A 21,956-nucleotide genomic window follows, 5' to 3' on the forward strand; every position below is an offset into this window, starting at 1 on the left:
CAGCCTTCACAATCCTCACCTCCACTATGCAGCATGCTGGCTACCTTGCATAAAGACATGTGCTACACTGTGATGTTGGACATGCTACACATACATATCCTAATCTGAAAGACATACGTCATGGACAGCCACCATCCTACTACAAGGATCGCCACATGCTGGACATATCCCAGTGCCATACACTTTACATACTCCTGCCATACCATGCAACCCTGTCCATCAAAGCTGCACATGTCATCTCTGTCATACATGGTGCGATGACCGCATGGTAGATGTATTATTAACTGTCTGGATCAGTAATGTGGCACTGATGCACCTCATGGTGGCAAAATGGCTGTTGGATACAGCTAGAAAACCTTGCCCGTACATGCCATAGTTGATAACCATCCCTGCGAATGATGTCCGGCTAGCCATTGTCCCATGTCTATCACATGTGCAACACAGGCGATATGTGGCAGGATGTTGAACTGCTGTTCAGTGCCGTGTAGATGTATATGGCAAAATACATGCATGTAAAGGTTTCCGTGTGTATGTGTGCATTGTCACTGCTCATGTCCATTAAGGCAGTGTATGTGTTGATATGTGACATATACACAGCATCAAGGTCAACAGCATTACTGTGGACACATCCAGGCATGTGCTGATAGGTAAGAACACCAGTACAGGCAAACAGACATGCCCACATCAAGACAGCATTCACATGGAGTATGAACAATGTAATGAGGTGACACACATATATGGTGATGATATCCAATGCATAACAGGTCTTACATGTGTGTGACACAAACATGGCAGTCGTGTCAGTGTCATGACGATTTGCAAAGATAACTGTTCAGATGTACTAGATTTAATACAAATGTATGTGCAGCTGTATCTCTGTACATCTCTCTGATACTGCAACCTGTCTCCATCATTATGTCTTCCAGATAATGCCTCGTTCGCGCCTGCCAGAGTATAGCCACCAGGAGGATGATGCCCTCATCTCATACCTCCATGAGAACTATGAGGTGTTGTTCAGCCATGTGCCACAGCTTGCCCAGCAGCATGATGACCTGTGGCAGGACCTTCGCAGGAGGGTTAATGATGTGGATGGCCATAACCGCACCTACCAGCAGGTGCGCAGACACTGCATGGACCTGATATGACATGCGAAACAGCGTGCCAGTGCAATCGCCAGGGAACAAGGTGGAACAGGTGGTGGCCCACCAACCCAGCCCCCACTCACACAGACTGAGGAGCTACTGGCCAGCCTGGAGACACCCTCAGAACAGCATCCACAAACACTAGCTGCCATCGTGGAGGTGGGTGTCTCCCAACCAATGAGCCTGGAGTTGCCTGGTAAGCAACTACTGCACATATGACTATTATATCCCATTTAGTTGCATGTGTCACTGTACAATATGTAATGTAACATCATATGCAAGGTATGTTTACACACATGCCGCATACTACAGTATGCTACCCTGTGTATGCACACATGTGCATACTATATGCTATTGTACAGGCGAATGTGTTAACATGCACAGTGCACCCTGTGGCTGTCATACAGTCATGGATAATGTTCAAACTGCTGTGTCACCCCTATACAGGTACCTCTGGCGTGCCGCACAGACATCAGTCCATCGCAGGTGAGACAGTTATCAGTATCAGCCATGTTAATGCATATATCTATACGCCATGTGACCAGTTAACACATGTATGCATAATGTATGGTCCAGTCATGATATACAGGTCACATCTGTCATCATTCACACTGCTACCCATGTGCAATATATACAAACTAAATGAAACACTGACATGAAACCACAGTACCTGTCATTGCTAGATGTGTGGACAGCTGTGTATACAATGGTGGAGGTGTTCAATGTAGGCATATGTACTATACATTGGAACAGCACATGTATGGTATGCAAACAGTACCACACAGTGAGCTGGGATATGGGCAGCCCACAGGAGTCACCATTGTGTAATATGCCCCTGCAATGGGTGCACACATTGTGATGTGCCATCTGACATGTCCCAGACATGTAGTGTTCCGTTTGCAATATTGTCTCACTATCCCATAGTACATACCGCACATACCAAATATACAACCTGTTGTCTGCATAGCCCTGTGGACAGTGACCTATCTGACATCTATGGGTGTATGTCATATGGGACAACACAGACATGTGAGATAGATGGCCATCACAAACATTTGGTCAACACATGTTCACACATGGCCATGGAGGATGGCCAGAGATATGTAGCCACACAGTTGTTGTGATGTGTATATACCCTGTTGCACATTGTCCACACATGGTCCAACTATAGCCTTAGTTGACTGATTATATAGTTGATGTGGAACACTGGACATCCTAAACGTCTGTGCACAGCTAGTGGAGGTGTCACTTAATTCGACCATATAAGATGTGTTGAACATCACAACTGTGTCATAGCATGACAGTAGTCACCTGTACAGCTTCCACAGACATTAACACCACATCAGGCCACAGATACCGTACATTTTCCTTGCTGCTGTAGGACATCACTGTCAGCCGCGCACCTCGTGTGTGCGGTACATTAATGTCATGTGGGACATGGTGTACTGACAAGTCTGCCTTGTGTGGACATGGTTGCCAGGCAGCTAAGACTTTGTAGTAGTTGTGCAGGGGTGTCATCTGTAGGTCTTCCAGTGACCTGTCACATGACACAGCATGGTTTGGTGTGTATACACCTCAGCGACGTGAGTCACAATCCACAATTATGTAATGTGTATGCACGCAGTTATGGCTATGCACTGTGTGCATATTACACACTGTATAGCACTATAGATGCCTCATGATGCCATGCAATGGCACAGTGACTGTACTTCACACTGTATAGCAATGTAGATGCCTCACACTACCCTTCAATGCTCATGCAGATTTGTTAAAAGTGCATTCTAGCTGTAGGGCATACAGACAACACTGCAATGTGATACCCATTACAATGCTGTACATGTGTCAGGACACCATTGTGTCAGACATGTATGCATGCCAGTGTACACATCAGCAGATTACATGTCAAGGTCACTTCAGCCATGTGTACTATTAACCTGTACTGGTCCACATGGTGTATCACAGGGATGCATGCTTACTACCATGATTGTGTGAACTGCATGGCTACTGATATGACACCTGCTTGCTGTTGTGTGCAACCCAGGGAGGTGTGCTAACTACCACTATTAATGTCTGAGCTGCATGCCGTCTGCTGTATCACATGCATGCTGCATGCCGTCTGTCAAATCACATGCATGGTGTGTCTGTGTGTCTGTGTGTCTATTGTAATGTAGAGTCTTTCTTTGCATTCACAGGTGATGTAGGTGCGTTACCCTCCTGCGGTCCATCTGATGTTAGTGTCCCCACAGATCCTAGCAGTGATGAACATATGCATGAGGTACAGGCAGGGTTGTCAGGGGCTGAATCTGTGCCAATGGTTGCCATCCCAGCTATGTCCCCCTCTTCCCCGCACACAGTTCTCATGCCAACACATACCCCATCACCAGTGGCCATAGAGGAAGGACAGTCAGTGTGTGTTAGTTCAGAACAGGAATGTGTGGTGGCTACTGAAGGTGTGTCTCCACACCATGGTGTCAGTGTAATGACTGCAGATGTGCCACACAGGCATGTGGCCAGTGCTGCCTGTAGGAGGATCTCTGGCAGACATGCACCTGCAGGACAGAGCGCAGCAGCTGGTGTCACCAGACACATGTTCCAGACTGTAATGGCGGCACAGGCACGTGCTGAATGGCAGAACAGTGAAGGGCAGAGGCTTCAGAGGGATGCTATCAGTACTCTAAATGACAACATCCACACATTGGCAAATGCTCAACAGCAGATTGCTGATGTTCTGGACAGGTGATTGGGTGACATGGTTGGAATCCTTGACCGTGGCATGGCAATCCACGAGTGTGAGCTTTCTGTGCTGGAACATCTGGTAGGAGTGAGGCATAGGCAATGTGGATGTAGGCCAGCTACACCACCTATTACAGGTCAACATGAACGAGCCACCTCACATGCCTGCTCCCATAGTGCCGGTAGCAGTAGCAGTGCAGCTGGTGCTGCGCTGTCCACACCAGGACACAGCAGGCCATGGGGACGTGGCCCTGGACGTTCCCAGTGGGGACACGATTCCAGTAGACAAGTGTCATTGGACAGTAGCCAATCTGTACCCCCGCCTGGTAGTGCCTGTGCAACCCCTGGCAGGCACAGGTCACGTGGCCGGACACAGTGAGCTGTACATCCTGTACAATCTGGAGCTGTCAATAATACCCTTGTGTAGGCCTGACAAAAGGCAGAACTGTGTGCACACATACACGCACACAGCAGAAACATCTGTAGGGCACTGCAACACCCACATGCATATCGACCACACATGTCCAATCAGATCACCGGACCTTACCGACACACATGATGTCATCCACTGGTGCAGCCTATGCCCCTGGCAAACCTTATCATCCTGTGCATATGATGATGTCTGTGTCGCATCCCTGTCATCCACACCATTGGTGCAGGGACATGCTCATATGGTCTGATGCACAGGGTGAACAGAATAGTGAGATAAGTGTATATGACATTAGTTGTATACTGTTGACACGCACCAGACATACCATGTAGTAAGGTTTATAATGCATTGTTATATGTTCACAGTATGTGTCTTGGTAACAATAGTAACAGCATGTTGGTAATTATGCCCTGCTTCCCTACTTAAGGTCCAATTGCATGTGCCATTACGTTACAGTGTTTGCAGTAGGAGTGCATTGTTGTATGTTCACAATATGTGTCTTGGTAACAACAGTAACAGCATGTTGGTAATGATGCCCTGCTTTCCCCCTTAAGGTCTACTTGCATGTGCCAATAAGTAGCAGTGTTTGCAGTTTCACATGTGTAAATGTGGAGTACTCAGAGGCATGTATGGCAATACCAGCATGCTATACGTAGTCTCAACCTCACTGTTATGCTACCATTCCACAGATGTCCACACATCTACTGATCCAGAAGCATGTGGGCTGTTTAATAGGCTACAGTGGCTGGAGACATGACATCCATACCAGGTCACATCACAGGTATGCTGACATGGTGCGTGGGGTTTACACAGCAGTCTGGCCAATGATAACATTAGAGGCCACTTGATAGCATGAGGCCTTACTGTGTAGCAGTAATACCCTGTCACATTACAGGTGAGAACACACACAGACATACACTGAAATACACAGTAACATGCCCACACTCACGGGGTCAACAACACTATAATGCACACTCGATAGTATTGAGGTGAGGACCCCTGCCTATGTGGTAATCACCCTCACAGTACTGTGCACCCACACAACGCGACACAGAAAATGAACATGTACAGGTATCCAGTAAGGCTGAGACTGATGGCATCAACAGGATAGTAGACTGCATCACCATGCGGGTTAGGGATCCTGTCTGTTCTGTATGATAGCATGCACCCTCACTCCATGCACCAGACAGCCATACATATACACACACACACACACACACACACACACACACACACACACACACACACACACACACACTGTGGAGTCCACAAATGTCATTCACATACAGATAGCTGACATGTGTGTGATACACACACCACCCCTGGCTACGTCATGCTTTCCACACTGCAGTATGTACAGATCTCTACAACAGTGTACAGGGGTGTGTAACAATTGGGATGTTTCCCCACCATATGTGGCATATATGGTCACACAAGCAAACACACACGGCAGTACTGTGAATGATACATCTGCTATATGATGATACGTCTGACAGACATGCAGCAGTATTGGTGGCATTATGTGTACCAACGCTACCTTCGGCTATTGTGCTGCTATATGTGCATGGGAGGATGTAAGTGTTACAGGTGTCAAGCGACTTACAGTCAGTAACACCCTGACCGCTGTGTAGGTTGTATGTCTTCACCGTCAAGTAACAGTAACATAGCATACTGTTTGCACATGTAATGGTAGGATGGCTTGTGACACACCTGTGAGACGTCTTCGGCAAACATCCATCTGCAAAGATGGATCACCACTTTATGTACACACATCCATCCATACCTGATGTACATTCTACAGTACTGTCAGTATTTCACCATATACAGGTGTCAATGGTGGGGCTGCATTGTAACTGCATGTTGTAGTTAGGCACAGATGAATTACATACATCAGCTACTGCACATGCATGGTAGCTGCATGTACCCCACTACATGTACATGTGTGTTGGTCCTACATGCCTGTCATGTAGCCATGTTTGTATGCATTGCAATTGGTGGACACGTGTGATGACATACATAACACATGGACTGTTATATGATATGATGGTTGTCATGGGTAACTAGTACAGAGGGAATGTTACCTCAGTCAACATTGCTACCTTATGTACTGTTAGCATTCAACAGCCATGGACCTACCTTCCATGTGCATGCGTGTGATTGCTGTAACCACTTGTCTGTACGGAGGACAGCAAAAGCTATGCTATGTACATATGTGTTGTGTGTGTGTGTGTGTGTGTGTGTGTGTGTGTGTGTGTGTGTGTGTATGAGGTCCATGTACATATCCACTGCGATTACATGTATGTCGTATCCAAGCATGTGTGTTCCTTGGTGTACAGCAACTGTCATCTGTTACAGCTGTGTAAGACCCAGGGCCCCTGTTATGTGTAGAGCCGACCTGGTTATGAACAGTGGTATCACTGCATTGCATAACACATGATGGAACCCTGTCAGTACATGTGTAGTCTGCACAGTTGCTGTAGACCTATGTACAGTCCACTGGTCATGAGTCACATGGTGTTGTGGTAATGTATGGATGTGTGTTGCTGGTCCAAGGACATGGTGATGTCTGAGGGCTACATAGAGGAATGTGGCATTTACCTCTGTGATCTGCACCTGAGACATCTGTGATGGCTCTTGAGTGTGTACTGGTCAGTACATGTGAGTGGCCTTCATGTACGTGGTTATAGTAACACCATACTGTGCCCTTCCATGTTTAGAATCCGTGTGCATGCAAGACAGCCCTTTGCTACTACTAAGTGTGTGAGCATGCCCAGTACACCATTGTGTAGATGGACACACAGTACATTCCAACCTGTGCCCTTCTGTGTTTAGAATCCATGTGCTGCAAGACAGCCCTTCGCTTCTACTAAGTGTGTGAGCATGACCAGTACGCCGTTGTATAGAAGGACACACAGTACATTCCAAACGGGCGTGTGATAGTAAGTGTGTGAGCATGCCCAGTGACACCTTGTGTCGGTGATATGCCTCTGTGTATGGGCATGGCCATTGACATCCTGTTTAGCGATGGTGGTCATCCAGGCAACAGATGTCCATACCCCACATCAGAATGGATTCCTACATTGAACACACTGGTTGACTGTCTTGAAGGGTGTACTGTCTGTGGCGCATCTCGTATCTATGTAGTGTTGTAATAGTGCTCCATAGATAGGCAGTTGTCCCGCTCACACCACTGCCGTGTGTTTGTCTACGTCTACATTGGGACAGTAATATGCTTTTAGACTGCTCGCTCTCTATATATTCCCTATCGGCATTTTTGCCTTTGTGGATGATGTCATCCACCTAGAAGTATGCCTCTGGGAGTGCTGTGCTCAAGTAATCTCAGTAGCACGTTCTGTAACTGCGTAATGCTGTAGTGTAATAAGGTAGTTAGGTGTATGTTCGACTCCCACCCCTGCCAAGTGTGTGTTTTTGCCTGTGTGTGTGTTTCCAGCTGCCTGGGGACAGAGTAATGCTTTTAGACGGCTCACTCCCCATACATTCCCTATCGGCGTCTTTGCCTTTGCGGATGATGTTATCCACCTAGAAGTATGCCTCTTGGAGTACTGTGTTCCAGTAATCTTGGTAGCGGGTTCTGTAACTACGTAATGCTTAGTGTAATAAGGTAGTTAGGTGTATGTTTGACTCCCACCCCTGCCAAGTGTGTATGTGTGTTTCCAGCTGCCTGGGGACAGAGTAATGCTTTTAGACGGCTCACTCCCCATACATTCCCTATCGGCGTCTTTGCCTTTGCGGATTATGTCATCCATCTAGAAGTATGCCTCTGGGAGTGCTGTGCTCCAGTAATCTCGGTAGTGCGTTCTGTAACTGTGTAATGCTGTAGTGTGATAAGGTAGCTATGTGTATGTTTGACTCCCAGCCCTGCCAAGTGTGTGTGTTTGTGTTTCCAGCTGCCTGGGGACAGAGTAATGCTTTTAGATGGCTCACTCCCCATAAATTCCCTATCGGCGTCTTTGCATTTGCGGATGATGTCATCCACCTAGAAGTATTCCTCTGGGAGTGCTGTGTTCTAGTAATCTTGGTAGTGCATTCTGTAACTGCGTAATGCTGTAGTGTGAAAAGGTAGCTAGGTGAATGTTCGACTCCCAGCCCTGCCGTGTATGTGTTTCCAGCTGCCTGGGGACAGAGTAATGCTTTTAGATGGCTCACTCCCCATACATTCCCTATCAGCGTCTTTGCCTTTGTGGATGATGTCATCCACCTAAAAATATTCCTCTGGAAGTGCTGTGTTCCAGTAATCTCAGTAGCACATTCTGTAACAGCGTAATGCTATAGTGTGATAAGGTAGTTAGGTGTATGTTTGACTCCCAGCCCTGCCGTGTGTGTGTCTGTGTGTGTGTTTCCAGCTGCCTGGAGACAGAGTAATGCTTTTAGACAGCTCACTCACCATACATTCCCTATGGGCGTCTTTGCCTTTGCGGATGATGTCATCCACCTAGAAGTATGCCTCTTGGAGTGCTGTGTTCCAAGAATCTCGATAGCGAGTTCTGTAACTGCATAATGCTGTAGTGTGATAATGTAGTTAGGTGTATGTTCGACTCCCAGCCCTGCCAAGTGTATGTGTGTTTCCAGCTGCCTGGGGACTGAGTGATGCTTTTAGATGGCTCACTCCCCATACATTCCCTATTGGCGTCTTTGCCTTTGCAGATGATGTAATCCACCTAGAAGTATGCCTCTGGGAGTGCTGTGTTCCAGTAATCATGGTAGCGCATTCTGTAACTGCGTAATGCTGTAGTGTGATAAGGTAGTTAGATGTATGTTCAATTCCCAGACCTGCCAAGTGTGTGTCTGTGTGTGTGTGTGTTTCCAGCTGCCTGGGGACAGAATAATGCGTTTAGATGGCTCACTCCCCATAATTCCCTATCAGTGTCTTTGCCTTTGCGGATGATGTCATCCATCTAGATGTATGCCTGTGGGAGTGCGATGATGCTGGAACTCGGTATTGTGTTCTATTACTGCATAATGCAGTAGTGTGGTAGACTAGACAGGTAGATGCTCGATTCCAAGGCATGGCAGGTGTGTGTGTTTGGCAGTTATACTGTATGTGTTGGTATCTGTGGGTGGCTAGCTGCGGGATGTGTTCAGTGTGTTTTGTTGCTGACCTATATAGTGTGCACAGCCCGCATATTCTGCCAAGACACTGGGTTGTCAACACATACATTCACCAATAGGTCTGGTGAGTAACTGTCAGCAGCCCTACACTTACCCTTGATATGGTTTGACCCGTGTGATGCAACAAACACACGTGCCTTGATAGTAACAACACTACATGATGCAGGTGGCACATGTAGTTTCCTTTTCATTCCTGTCTAATGCATTGCTGTCATGTGGTCCACTGTTGTGATATAAATGCCATATCTACATATGTGTGTACATGTATATGTGTGTATGTATATATATATATATATATATATATATATATATATATATATATATATATATATATATATGTCCATGTATATATGTATTCAAATAATATATATGAAATATGTAGACATAGAGGTGGACATAGATGTGAACATATATGTCTGGGGACATCAGCACTATTGAATGTTTGTGCCAGATGATCAGTATGTGATAACCTGGGATCTATGTATATCTGCCATGGTGTGGTGGTAATGCACATCATCTGTAGTGTGCAGGGTCACGGGTTGTAGTCATGTAGACACCGGTTATTTTGTCACTGGGACGACCATGGGACATCGAATATGGTGATAGTAAGGCACCTGTTGCCAGTTGTGTACGGATCTGAGTGACACTGAGCAGTGGTTATTAATTTGGAGGTTCGGTATGGGTCATATAACTGTTCATTAGAAGACTATACTATGCAGATGAGGTTGACAATAGTGTATCCCATTTATCGCCAGGGTGTGATGCTGGTCCCTGGAGTGTATGTGTGCAGTCAGCCGGGTGCAGGTCTCGAATACAGTTGACAGCATGGGGGGGGGTCAGGCATACTGTAAGTACATTGCAGAACTGTGCCTCGGGAGTGCTCCTGCCTTAGCACACCTAAGCTAGGGGTGTGTCTATACCTGCCTGGTGACATTGGGAGGGATGACAGCAGTGGTGGGGTAGTCAGGGTGTACAGGCTGCACAAACAGGTGTTGATCAGCACAATCAGCGGATGACATGGCCAGCCCGCAGCTGAACAGTACGGTAATGCAAGCAAGCAGCATACACACAGGTTTCGTCCGCACTCTACACCACAGGTGTATACCTGTGGGGACATTTCACGACACAGTCCAACCAAATGAGATGGGCTGCAGCAGACAACATATACCAACATGTGCAGGAGGCTGGGGCAGTGAGGATGTGTATGCTGCTGAACAACCCTTACTGGGGTGACATAAGACTTTATAGACTCAGGGTGACTTACCAGGGGCTACATGGGCTGGGGATGGTGGAGCACTATGGGGTGGACAGAGACCTCCTACAGCAGCTTGTTGACCTGTGCCTGCCACACCTGATACATCAAACAGGCCAAGGATAACACATCACAGAGGATACCACGGTATGTGTTGGCCTAGGTGTACTAGCCACAGGTACCTCACACATCACAACTGGGGATATCATGGTTATCTCACAGGCATCTTCATCCGGAGTATTGCACCAGTTCACAGACATCATGTCAACACATGCTAGTGAGCACGTACATGTCCTCAATACACGTGATTAGTAGACAAGCAATATTCATCTGTTCAACCACATGGATGACTATCCTGGGGTACTGGGTGTTATAGCCTGCACACACATACACATCGTAGCACCACCCGGTGAGCGGGGTAGGGCCTACAGTCACTGCAGGGGTACACCCTCCAACAGCTAGGCCATATGCGATGGCCAGGGCATGAGATTGCATGTGTGTGCTGTCTGCCCTGGAAGTTATGATGATTCCGATATATGGCTTCTGACACAGCTGTAGCACACCAATGCCAATATCGACATCCCCTACAGTCTCCTAGTGGGGGATGCTGGGTAAACACTGGTGTTGTGGGTGATGACACCCATCAGCAATGCACACACACATGAACACTCACACCATACTGAGGCAGATGCACAGGCAAATCATATACTTGTGCATGTGTTTGGGATGCTCAGTTCACAGTTCTGGTAACCGGACACATCCGTTGGAGCTCTGCAGTATCCTCAAGCTACATGCATACAAGTTGTTATGGTATTTGTTATGCTACACAATCTTATCCTGCAGTAACAGTTGCAGCAGGAACAGCATGGGGCAGGGCCACACAGCCCAACACCACTGCCAATGCCTGTACAGGCACAGTGTGACTTGGTGAAGGAACTACCTGAGCAGAGCACAGTCGGCGAAAGCCCATGCACAGTATAACCTGCCCTTGGCAAAAAGGCAACACAAGGCATATGCACTGACACTGTAGGTACCCACGGATTTCCCCTCTCTGACCCGCACACAGTACAACGGATGCCAAACATGACACTACCTGTGCTCGGCCATGTATAGGAGGTGCACTGTGTGCATCCAACATAGGCAGCCCTCCAGCATTGTCCTCAAGTCCAGTACACACCCAGGGTATGTCTATTGACCTAACAAGTGGCAGTTGTATTAGAATGTGTATTTACCCATTGCTATGGTATGTATGTGAGCATACAATTGACTGTGATGGTCAAATGTTAGGGCAGCAGACAGTACACATCCATAGTGGCACCATGACCTCTGTAGCACATACAGGGGTCACAATGGTAGCCTGTAGTACACAGGGTGTCCTAACCCACTGCAGATTATGGGCTGACCATCATGTGTGTCCGTACAGCCCACACACGTTCCATGCAGCTGGACAGATGTGAACCAATACAGACAAATGATATATGATGGTCTATGGATATGCCCAATGAATGACCCCAACCCCCTAAGACACACACACAGACTACAGCAGGCCAGGCAGTTTGATGTAGATTGTGTAAGCTAGGATGTCCAACACCACTGTGCTGGTATTTAAAGCTGGGAACTGACGTACACTGGTATCCCTCCAACCACACTGACATGGAGTACCCGGCATATCAGTACAGTAGCGGCAGATGTGTACAACTGTCGGCTGTGCCCCCCGTCAAACCTACACATGTGAGAGTCATGTGCGCCACCCACGGTGCTGTGTAGGACTGTGGTTGTTGCTGGATATTCCCCCATGCTATGCAGACATGTAGCAACTGTCAATGCCACATGACCATTAGCTACTCTGCAGACACAGCCTGACACCTGTCTGTAGAATGGAAGGATCAGCAACACAGTACAAACTATCTGGACATGTGACACATGCGATACAGTTGACCATACTTGGCATGCTCACACAAATGACGGTATGATGGTAATGTCAGTTGACAACATGCGTAACAGTCATACTGGGCATGCTCATACACTGAAACACAGGATGGCCAGGCATGCATACACCAGTGGTCCAGACATATCTGCCAGTACATTGCTATACTGTTGGATGACTGCGCTGTATGGTGTGTGTGTGGTCTATTGCCTGTACATATGCCATGGTCTATTGTTAATTCACATGAGCTATGTGCACAAGGTACTGCTACCAACACGTGAATAGGGCCGTTCTTTGTTTGCGGACAGACCAACGCCTTTGGATATGGACTGGGTAAGGCACATTCCAGCAGGTGGGAGCAGTTGTGTGTGGGTTTGCACAGTGTTAAGCACTGCTGACCTCTGGTCACAGCACCTTATACATGTTTAGACTCCACATTTCTTTGACAGTGCACTACTGGCATACTGGTAGACAAACATGCTTACAGCCGCTTGCTCACTGACATTTCTGCTTACATTTGTCACTCACGCTGAGTATGTGCGATCCCTTGTGATGCGTATTACATCGGACTACATGACTACAGTATCGGGTATGTGTAACCATTTTGCGACAGCAGGCATTCGACTGTACGTACTCGGCGGCCTGTCCAGTGATGTAATCATATTATATGCATGTTCCTCATACGATCTGCTCCCATCTGCCTGATACATGGGAACCGATACTCTGCAATGCTGACATGTGACTTGAGTTTGTTAATGCAGCTGTCCGCCGAGTCATGCTACCGCATACCCACTGCACGTTGTCCACCTTTCAGATTGCACGACGGGAGACTGTAGGAGTGACACCTTTCCCACTTTGCATGGGACAGTCCCTCATTAGGCATATCTCATGTGACAATACCAGACCTCTCCACCAATTGGGGACACATTTCTACTGAATCAGGGACAGGTCAAGAAAACATCAGGGACACTTTTACAAAAGTAGTGCTATTAACTTGAAACATTGACAGAATCAGAGCAGATGAGTCAATACACATATTCTGAAGTAAAAGTAGTTTATAACTCTTACTTATTGTGATTAATCAGTAGGTGTGATTCACCACCTTTCCTTCAACTGTCACTAATTTTAGGAGGGATTAAGAGGGACAGAGTTAAACTTTCAGTCAAACTCAGGGACGTACCTGAAATGCAGGGACAGTTGAGAGGTATGGACAATACTCTAGCCATTGCAACTGTCCTGATTAGGTGACATTCTCATGTTGTACGTGTCTGTACTGGTTGCTTGTTACAGGTCTTGTATACCTGACACGTCGATATGTCATATGTAGTAGCATAAGCAACTTTACTGCTGCTAGACTATGCTTTGATTTGTGCCGATATGTATATTTCTGTATTATGCTTGGCTGTAGGTATGTTCTGCCCTGGTACGTCTGACATTTCTACAGAGCAGGTTCCAGTTTGGCCATTCAGAATGGTGGCGGCCCTATAGACCCTATATGTAGAGCTATCACATGTGTCAAGGCAACACATACCCACAGCCAGTAGTAAACGGACGACTTCCACGGTTTGCATACGTTAAGGTTATTCATGTAGCATTATAATTGATAATACTGTTTCCTATTACATGTAGCTGTTTCTGATACAACAAATTAATGTCTGACACCACTACACACACTATATAGCCCCCATTCCTGAACTCACAGGCCATGTGCCATAGCTGTCATTTTGCTGGACACAACTGCCCAGACGGGTGTGTCCCTTACATGTGTATGGGTATTGAACCACTTCTATTATGCTATCATCTACCTAAGGTGGTCAGCAAATTATGCACTTTCCATCAGTAGCAGAACTCACATACCAATGGGTGTGAATAAACACTGTATCAGGAACAATGCATAACACCCTGTGGGACATACTTAGATGATTGGTTCTATTAACCAGACAAATTTACAGTCACAGAGCATATGTATTCATTCACGTTTGTCAAGGTACATGCTGTTTCTGACTCATACATGTTGTCATCTGTCATTACCTATATTCCACCACCTGTTCACCTAATATCACTAGTTTTGAAAGGGTTTAGTTGGACTTTGTTACATTCTGATACATAACTATGGACGTCCATGCTAATTGGGTACACGGCACTGATTTGGTCTCTATGTATTCCCCCGATGGTTTACAGACTATCCGGTAGATGTGCTCTTCAGGTTTGCGAGGTGTAGGCGTATGCTATGCCCACATAGGAATATTAATGACTTCCACTGGGCGGGCCTACTACATCTCTGCCAACCAGCACCTGCACATTTAAGCCCATTATTGCATACCCATGGTCCACCTACCTGGCATCCCTCTACAGCAGTCGTGACAAATACTGTGAGCGCAGCTGGGGTATGAGCACACCCCTACACATTGACCACTCTCCCCGTCTCGGGACACATGTACATTTTGTCAACCCATGTATTATCACACTTGCACAACCTACTGTTCCATGTACACCTACATCCTGCTCATATCAATGTCAGCAGATTCACATGTACCTGGAATTTTTGGGGTCCCGCAAGGGACACCGTTATCCATGTTTAAAGTGTAGACCTTGCAGATCTCTCCCACTGGTACTTTCTTACTGGTGTTTTGGACAGCGGCAGTGTAGTGATCTGTATTGCCTGTCTGTATGTCTGTCCGGCCTAGCTGGGCAATGTGGGGGGGTACAACATTTATTTATTGGACCCCCCAGTCACATATGCCCAGGCTGTAAATATGTTACCCCTAATTGCTGTGAAGTAACCTGTTTATGTACATGTGTATATCTACACTGACATATATATTTTGTTTTGTGTGTATGTGTATATATCAATACCTGTTTGAGTATATGTATCTAGCTATATATGTCCATAGTATATCCTTGTGTGTGTATATATATATCTGTATGAATATATATGTGTATGTAAATTAGTATAGATATATGTATATATAAGTTTTTATCTATATATACATCTGTGTGTCTGTTAACCTATACGGTTCCTGGACATGGACACTTACACATGCATATTGGGTTTTATCTCTGCTTCAACAGCATACTATTGCCTGAGTCATTATGACACCGACACTTCACTCCGGTGAACTTGTGATCAGTATATTGCACGTTATACAGCGGACAGATGTCGCACGTTTTTCATGTCTGGGGTGCCGCTGCTAACTGGGATGTGATACAGTGTCATTCGGCCTATTACCCGTATGCGCAGCCTATTATTCCTGCTACAGTGTTTGTTTCTGTGCACATTCATATTATTACTGTTGATAGGATGAGTGTTTGTGTTACTGTGACTATACGTCAACATATTGTTGTCTTCATGTAGTTGTGTCTTTCTGCTTTTCCCGGTTTGGGATTGTCACAGCAGAACTCCATTCCGCTCATGGGTGGCGTATAGGTTTTACGTGCTGGGCTGCCAGCCCTGACGCACAACGTCCGACAACAATACGCCCATTCACGCATGTCTCCACGCAAACGATGCTCTATCGAGGAATCGCACCTATGTACTAGCTGACCTCCTCGGGCCGCTCCATTGCACCTGGCACAACATACCCTAGCACTCCTGTGTCCATAATCGCATATCCATAGTTTCTCCTGCACATCCATGTTGAGTTTCCATGCATAACAGCCATTATACACCTGATATCGCAGCCATGACACACCTTTACACATTGCCCTCTCATGAGCGTTGGGGCCCTACACACATTTTGTACCACCTCGTGTATTCACAGGCTCACCATCCATACATATTTGCACATACGTGCCTTTCCTGTTGTTATGGATTACGAACGATTTGCGGGTTACAAGTGTAGGTGGTCACAACATGTACTACATTCTGTCTGTTTACAATGTTGACGTAGCACTTCAACGATGTTATGGCCACTGGTATAACCCTGCCTCTGGTGTGAAGAGCAGTGCTCTACTCACACTTGTGCAGCTTTATGTGACATACGCTGCGAACACTTTATAATTCCTTACTTGCTCTGGATTCCCTTCAAAACCCTTATGTTTGCTTTCGTCTTTCGGCGTTCCTTACATATCTATATATACCTATAGATATATATATATATATATATATATATCCACAGACATAACAGAAATATGCAATTATATATCTACATATATATCTATATATACACATATATACATATATATATATATATTAATATAGATATATATATATATATATATATATATATATACACACACACATATATATCTATAAATATATGCATATACATATATATATATATATATATATATATATATATATATATATATATATATATATATATATATATATATATATACATATATATATATATATATATATATATATATATATATATATATATATATATATATATATATGAGTGTATATATATATATATATATATATATATATATATATATATATATGTGTGTGTGTATATATATATATATATATATATATATATATATATATATATATATATATATATATATATATATTAATATATATGTATATATGTGTATATATAGATAGATATATATGTAGATATATAATTGCATATTTCTATTATGTCTGTGGATATTTATCTATACACACATCTATCTATCTATATATATAAAAGTTACAGCTGTACAAGACAACATACATTTGCTATGCTAATAGCTGCGCACACACGCACAGGTGCACTTGCATCTCCTTATTCTGAGTTACATATGTTTACAGGCACTTTTTTGGGATTACATGTGCCTTCTTCCTTATGAAAGTACCACTTTGATGGAATCCGGTTAATGGACCCATGTGAACGCGGTCACCTTTACATGTATAAATGTTGGCTTTACAGCACAGAGGCATTCATTACACAATTAATATGTGCTATAGTAGTACTTGAACCGGGAATGCCTTTACATTGGGTGGATGCTGTGACCACTACACTATTGTTGTTCCGGCTCATTTATATGTATACCCATGATTCATAGCTACTCTGACATATGCCTCACCTCTTCCATTACACAGCAGGCATCCATTCTCCTGCTGGGAAAACTGCAGTACTACACTTAGGAAATTCCCTGTTTCCTACTGCTCTGGACCCGTGCTGCATGTCTACTCACTCCAAGGATATTCAGAACTCCTACGCTTATAGTCCTCACACATACGCATGTTTGACTGTCATGGTGTTCATGTGCTGGTCCGGGTTAGGCTTGGCCTACTGGTGACTAGAGCTACCTTGGCACTGTTCAAAGATCAGACGTAGCACATGGACAGTTAGGTCAGATTTTAACATTCTACCTGTGTTTACATACGCAGCTGTTTGAGCACCTCTGACAACATTATTAGATCAGTGCTACATAATTTTGGTTGGGGAGTGGTTCCACTACATAATGCAGGTTGGGGGGTGGGGGGAGGTTTCCACGTGTTTCCTTTCCCATTTGACTATTTCATTCATTTATAGATGCAATGAACATTATTCTGGACATCAGTTATAAATTCACTGCAAATATGCAATAGTCCTGTCAACAGATGTGACGGCTGGTGTACTTATGTGTATGGACCTCTGTGATACTCGGGGACTCGTTTCTGCAGTGACAGGGACAAGGCTATAACAACTCAGGGACACTCACTGATACTTCTACCATATTAGTACTATTAACTTGGAACGTGTTGACAGATTCATAATACTACTACTTTTCTGCAGTTAAATGCATCTATCACTCTTCATTGTTAGTCATTCTCATTCAACAGCTTTCCTCCAAAGGTCACTGGCTTTGTGAGTGGTTAAGAGGCTGGCCAGTTATTGTGCGAATGCTCTGACCATTGGTAGCATTGACATTGTCATATGTACGGGTTGGGAAGTATTCTGGGGACTAGGGTTGCACCTTTTCAAATGGCCAACATGGGACATTTCCGGAACACACATCAGATTTTACAGGCCGACACATACCCATGGTCAGTTTAAAGGATAGAACTTTACTTATTTGCCTACATAAAAGCCTATTGTTGTAGCGGTTTAGTTGCTTATTCTGTTTCTTGTAATATTTAGGTATTTTAGATACAGAAATAATTATTTTATGCAACTATTGCATAACATATGGGACATAATTATGTCCTACAATCTCAGGACATTTGCCATTTTTAATATATTTTGTCAGGACACAACTGTCCACAGAGGGACTGTCCCTCACAAAGTGGGACAGATGGTAACCCTACTGGGGACACCACATTGTTTGGGCTAACACATAGCCACGGTCAGTGCAGGTTTAGAACATTCATCTGTTTCCTAGCTGTGAGCCTATACCTTTGGCACTTTTGTTATTTGCCTGTTTCTTGTATGAATTACGTTTATTCTATACAGACATGAATGCTTTAGGCAACTGTTACATGCAGTATGGTACATAGTTATTTCCTACAATCACAGGACATTTGGCATTCTATCATTGTTGGTCAGGTCACACCTACACACACATTACTTGTCCCTCACACAGTGGATCAGGGGGTATCCTGTTTATGTCAGTGCCTGCATCACCCATATACCATGTGCCACTATGCGAAGGTGTGCAATATATTCTCTCGCTTATTCATGTCGGGACACATGCATCACAGGCAGGTGTTTGATTCTGGGTAGTAGGTTCTGCATGACCATCTAGGGCTGGACAGTCTCGTGCACCACTACTGCACATTCCAACTTGTATCCAGATATCTACAGGACTGGACATCATGTCTTCATACCCATTCTAATGTTTATACAAGTTACTTATCCCATGAGGGATATCCCAAAAATGTAACAAGACCAATAATGAACATTCTTCTGGCATTACGAAAATGTGCTGGGGATTTTACATGCAAGGGATACATAGTTTGCAATCCTGAAACTGCCTAGGGTGACACTACCTGCTACATATGCATAGTGGTCACTATGTGTAGATGTGGCTGCACCAAACTAGTAGGCCAAGTATAGCTGGATTTGGTGGACGTTCAGGTATGGGGGCGGGTTGTGTGCTGTGGCGGGGATGCTGGGTAGTCCATTATGCATCCAGGTGTGTTGCATTTGATATGGCCAGTTCCATCAGGACCAATCTGTGGGTATGTGCCGGTGACATGTCTGTACATTTGTATCGCACATTTTAATATTCATATGTTTGTAGGATTGTGTTCTACAGTATGGTCTGCCTGGTTATATTGCAGATGTGTATACATGTTTTTGTGTTTCTTTCTGCTTCACCTGCTGCTCCCTCATACACCTCTGGTTCACCTATTCTGCATACGACACAGTGTCGCCTTGGAGGATTATGCCATTACCCCCCCCACACACACACACATATTCCTGACACTCCATCCATCACTGCTTTGGTTGATGGCCCACGACATGGTCAAGATAACACATTGCATGCCCTACATATGTCAGGTACCTGTATGGTTGTGTGGACTACCCTGCCATGTTTGACTTTCCACATGCTATACCTCACGCACATAGGTACATGCGCATACTTAACTTTCATGACATGGTTGGTATACCCGGGTAATACCCGTTCAATTGTGACACATCCTGACAAGTTTGACCTGGACCGCTGATGTGCGGATTTTGGCCGACTGTTCTAATCATTGGTAGGATGCCACCTTTTCCTATGTCCAGGATGGGATATATTCCAGACACATATCCGAATGTACTGGACAACACGTACCCACAGTCAATGCTACGGATAATACTGTTCCTTTCAGCCTACATGTGTCCTTATTGTTGTAGCAGTTAATATACTCCTTCTGTTTCGTTTACATGCTCATTCTATTTCCTGTCACATTTGGTATGTGAAATACGGACATACCTATTGTATGTGACTATTACATGCGTTGTGGGATATAATTCAGTCATACGGTCACTAGATATTTACATTTATCGTGTTTTTTGTTATGGACACATCTGCCCAGCTGTGTACCCTCCCTCACAATATGGGTCAGCTGGTGACCCTGACCATTGGGCTGGACATACCTATTGGCGGTGTGCTAACATATGATGCGTTTCCCTTCCACTTGGTATAACTATCTACACTGCGTTGGACTATGGGCACACGGTTTTCAACGTCATTTGTTCGAGGGATAGGGACCCGTTATTCCCTACCATGCATTTGTGTTTGCTTCTTCATTTTGTGTTCGCAGGAACTGTCTTGCATGCTTTGCATACGTTTCAGTATCCACGGACACTGACAGATGTGATTACTATTGCTTGCAAATTGTTATATGCAAGCATTTTAGGTTGCATGTCGACAGCTGACATTTCCACGCCTCCGTGCGGCACTTCGACATGCCCTATGCACTCGCGCTCCTTTCCTATGCACGTGGCTGTGGCAGCAGCGCACCTTCATTAATATGCATTTGGCACTATTGCGCCATCTTCATGCCGCATGGTTGGTGCAAGCCTAATGCCGGCCTTGTGCCATGCTTCATGAATCCTGATGATTTAGCTCATATGTTCTACTAAATAAGAAAAACAAACACATTATTAGGTCTGTTATTCATTTTTTAGCTTCAGGGGAAACTCTGATTTTGTGCAGTTTTTATAAACCTTTTATGTACTCTATCCTAAAGCTCAGATCTGTTTTCTGCTCATGCTAATGCACATGTATTTTATAGCAATATATTAAAACATAAGTGCTGTCAAGATTGTTTAACATCTGTAAATACTGATAACTTATAAGAGGAGAACTGTGTCATGCATTTGCTATAATGGAAAATTAAGAATTAATATATTTGGCTGGAATTTGCTTATATAGCCTTTCCAAATATCTTAGGCATGGTTACACAACATTTAGGATTAATGAAAAGTACATTATTAAGAAAAATAACCTTATGCAATCGGTCTGCAGTCTTTGGAATGAGCTTTTGACAAATGTTACAGCACTTAGACATTTGCCTCAGTTGGATATTAATCACTGGGGTGGTGACTGTAAGCTTGCATTAGATCTGAATGATTCTGTGTTCATAGATGGTCTCTGGCCTAACACCCAACAGTCTCCAACTTATAAACTAATTATAAACATAACAAGAGCTTTAATTCAGGTGCATTTATTTGTATAACACTTTTGTATGTAGGTGGCAGCATCACTATAATATCTGTGGCACAGTAATATGCTGGATGTCCTGATGATGTCATGACCAGTAACAATGTGACACTTGACCAATCACATCACTGTAGTCTTTCCATAAAGGTACACTGTACATAGCTTCATCAGTGAAATTACATGCCTGAATCATGTATACTGAAGAGCATGCAGACCCTAAAAATCTCTGTCACTGGCACACAAAACCTTTTTCTGAATCTCATGTAGTAA

Source organism: Protopterus annectens, chromosome 7.part0 (genome assembly GCF_019279795.1).
Source record: "Protopterus annectens isolate FY-2018-M chromosome 7.part0, PAN1.0, whole genome shotgun sequence".
Lineage (NCBI taxonomy): Eukaryota > Metazoa > Chordata > Ceratodontiformes > Protopteridae > Protopterus > Protopterus annectens.